Source organism: Gymnoscopelus microlampas (genome assembly GCF_963454915.1).
Source record: "Gymnoscopelus microlampas genome assembly, chromosome: 10".
Taxonomy (NCBI): Eukaryota; Metazoa; Chordata; class Actinopteri; order Myctophiformes; family Myctophidae; genus Gymnoscopelus; species Gymnoscopelus microlampas.
In genome coordinates, this window is record NC_139947.1 from 34,913,629 (window position 1) to 34,917,426 (window position 3,798).

General features: G+C 43.4%; 1 long non-coding RNA gene across 1 annotated transcript; it reads right to left on the reverse strand.

Moving 5' to 3' along the window:
* Positions 1–432: 432 nt before the first annotated feature.
* LOC311054010 lies at positions 433–2,553 on the reverse strand. The gene is made up of 3 exons (XR_014601708.1): positions 2,405–2,553; positions 1,876–1,924; positions 433–544 (listed from the first exon to the last, which is right to left on the reverse strand). It is a non-coding gene; the product is annotated as an uncharacterized lncRNA (long non-coding RNA).
* Positions 2,554–3,798: the final 1,245 nt, after the last annotated feature.

Consider the following 3,798-nt stretch of genomic DNA (forward strand, 5'->3'; position numbering starts at 1 on the left):
AGTGAACCGCACGAGTCCTGAAGACAACACAACTAGCAACCTCGATAAAACTCGACGAATCCCAACAAAACCCATAGCAGGGGCACCCAGTGTCGCTCTACGGGCGTTTTCGTTCACTAAAAAGTTTATCGTTAGATTAGAACGCTCCCGCGTTACTTTTCCTGTCCTCTCAGTCTTTCTGCCACGAGGAGTGCTTAAAGTAAGCTAACGCTGTTAGCCAGGCTACAGGCCGCTTAACAAGGCTAACAGCTAGAAGCTAGGCAAGCTTAGCCTAGCTGCGCTTGCTGCCTTGTGTCGACTAGAGGAAAAGAGATGGAGGCACCTCGTGTCTGCGGCCTAGCAGGCTGCGGCCTACCTGTGGCAGCGGACGACCGCCATCGTCTATGCATCTTGGGCCTCGTTCCCCGGCAGGGGAACTGTTGTTGATTGCAGTCTGTTTCTTTAGCCCCCACCACCACTTTCGACCTGAAGCCTGTTTGAAGTGACCGGTCATGGCGCTGTTGACTTGCTGCTTTGCAGCATGTACATGTAGTCCCAATGGCTTCTGCATTGAAAAAACAAAACAAACAAAAACTAGAAAAAGTGCTCCTCGGAGCACAGGTCTCCGCCAGGTCAAGTAGGTTATTGTGGCCTGCTGGTGGCGCTATAACAGGCCAATGTTAAAATTTGTTCCTCACTGTGAATGTGCGTGCAAAGTTTGACCGTAATCGGACGGTGCGTTCATGATTTGCGGACTTTTGTTCAAAACAAGCCACTACTGCAAACTTTAGATGTCAATCTTAGCCAATGAGGATGGAATATGAAAAATCAAACACATCCGTCTTGATTACATGACTATGGAGATCATGTGTACAGATTTGCGTGAAATTTGGATAAAATCGGAAGGAGTAATATAAAAAAATGAGTTTTACATAAGTCAGCCTCCTGGTGGCGCTATAAAAGGACCATGTGAAACACTTGGGGCAGAAATTCCAAATTGGCTTCCAGGGAGTGTGTGTGCACAGTTTCGCTGCGATCAAGCCAACGGTGGCGGAGATTAGCTGGTCACTGACGGACACACACACACGGACGGACGGACGGACGGACGGACGGACGGACGGACGGAGGGTAAAACATACTCTCTCGCCATGCCTTTCGGCCTGGCGGAGACAATCAACAGCAAATATAGATGTTGCGTAGTACAGACGAGACACCTTGACTATACATCTTGTCAATCACAAGTGTACACTGTGAAGAAGCAATCAGATAACTCTTGCACTGACAGAATGGATGGCTGTCTTTCTTAAGGCGCTCTTCCCATGTTGTAAAGCAAAAAAGGCTTGCACACTGTGGGCTCCTGTTGCAAAGTGCTTCATTGCACCCGAGTGCTGCTGTGACGTTTCAGGCTTTCGCCATTCTCCCGTTTGAGAAGAGCAGATTAATATCACCACCTCGTTGTGGAAGCCTCCCAATATGGTGTTAAAGCCTTGCATCTCTTCGATGCCGTCACTGCAACACCAAATCCGTTGTGCTGAAAATAGCTTATCTACAAGCTCACAACGCGTTGCAACGCGACATGTTATGAGCTTGTAGATCGGCTACTTTCACAGATGGTTTGTCTATTATGACGTGTCCAGAATAGGAACTATAGGGTTCATGTGGCTAAAATGTACCTTGTGCAGTCTTCACTCTTTGCTGTAAAGGAATATGGCCCCAATGTTGAATACAAAATACAGTTTAACACTTTCCAGCTCTACAGATTGTTAGCTCTGTGCCGTTTTCTTCAAGAGGACCTAAAGCATGTTTAGTTTTTGGCCTGATAATGCATGTGAGCACACTAATGAACAAAAACAGTGAACATAAACAATATTTGAATGTCTACATATAGATAGATACCTTGTGCTTGTTCTGGCTCTTGATGTGCAGTAGAGAGTACTTTCAAGATCTACAGCAAAAAACACAATGAAATAAATTCAATGTTATGTGGGTTTGGTTTGACATTTATACTTATAGCTGCTGTAAAGATTGACATTACTGTATCAAGCTATTTTGATTGATTGAATACATTTCTGGTGTCAAGCTTAGAAGACTTGTCTAGGACCAGTTGCAAATTGCAGACAGGTGCTTTTTATGGCGGTTTTGAAGGAGGGTAAGGAGTCATCCACTTTTTGATGGGTGTTGGTAGGGCATTCAACATTTTGGTGGCATAACAGAACAAATTTAACCCCAAGTTGGTGCCGAATCTGGGTTGAACAAGTTCAGTGAAGCTCCTTCTGGTGTTGTAACCTGCGTGTGTCTCTCATTTTGTTGAAGCAGTTAGACAGGTACAGTACATGGGCTCCCTTGAGTATCTTGAAGACCAGGCTCATAATTAGCTACAATGAGGACATGTTGAATAAAAAAAGGATACAAATTGAAAACTCACATTTAGGTGTTGGGTGATCACTGACAAGTCTCAGAAGTGTCTGGTGTTGGCTGAGCTGCTTAAATCCCCTCATGCCGTGGTCGCCTGCCGCTGGCTGCACATCCTTGGTCTTCTCTGGTCATGTGTCTTGTTCACAGAATCAGTACCAACAGCCATCAGCCAAAAATCTAAAAGGCACAAAGCATGACACACAATAACAGATAAGTCAGTATTAACAGACAAAATAAACATCTGGTACTGGTTGCTGTGTTTCTCTGTTTCTCTGTACCTTTATCAGTCTATTTTTAAATAAACATTTGTTTATGATTCAGTTAGTTCTTTTTTGCCAAGAAAAAAATAGTTTTTTTGGTTAGTTCACACACACACACACACACACACACACACACACACACACACACACACACACACACACACACACACACACACACACACACACACACACACACACACACACACACACACTCTAAACAGGGACATATTTTGTAGTTTATTAAAACGGCTTAGGTGGTAAGGATCGTAAGTCAATCAAGATAGCCTTAGTATACCTGGTGTGGTAACATGCTGGCGTGGCCAGCATGTTACCCTACCCAGAGACGAGAGGATAACTATTACACATGTATAGTGGAAAAGATAGTCTTCAGCTATTAAGAGGACACCATTGAATTAAAAAAAAGCATCAAAATGAAAAACTCACATGCAGGTTGTTGGGATACAAGTCTCAGAAATGTCTGGTGTTGGCTGAGCTGCTTAAAAAGAAGATGGGAGGCCTCGAGTCCCATTCCCGACGATCTTTACTACATGTCTCTCCCCTTTTTTCCTGTCCTTCTAATCTCCACTATACCTATAAATAAAGTCAGAAAAGCCCCAACAAAATATTCATAAAAAGATGGGAAAAGAAAAATGGAACAACAAAAGTTTATTATTGAACAAAGTTTACATTTTGATGTGGGTGAAGTCTGGTGTAATGAAATACACAAGAATGTACAAATCTTATCAAGGACAAGAGATAGTCACTTTGAACGTACCATATGCACAGCATACTTTCTCAGTCTGGTTCCCTCGTGAGCAGGGGTGTATAGTGGAGGGGGAGCCACTTCTAAAATTAGGATTTTGGTTTTGGTCAAAACCACTTGAACCACAGCATCCATATTCTGGGGGAACGTTAGCCCAAAATAGCCGATCTACAAGCTCACAATGCATCATGCTGCGATGCGTTGTGAGCTTGTAGATCGGCAAGAGATTTGGTGAGAGATTTGGTGTAGAGGGAAACAAGCGGTATAGATGCGTCCCCCCACTTCTTAAAGTAACACTACACCCCTAATCATGAGCTTGTAGATATAAGTATAAAATAGTGGTCAATGTATGTTTTGTGACAATAATCTAAATCTGCAAAG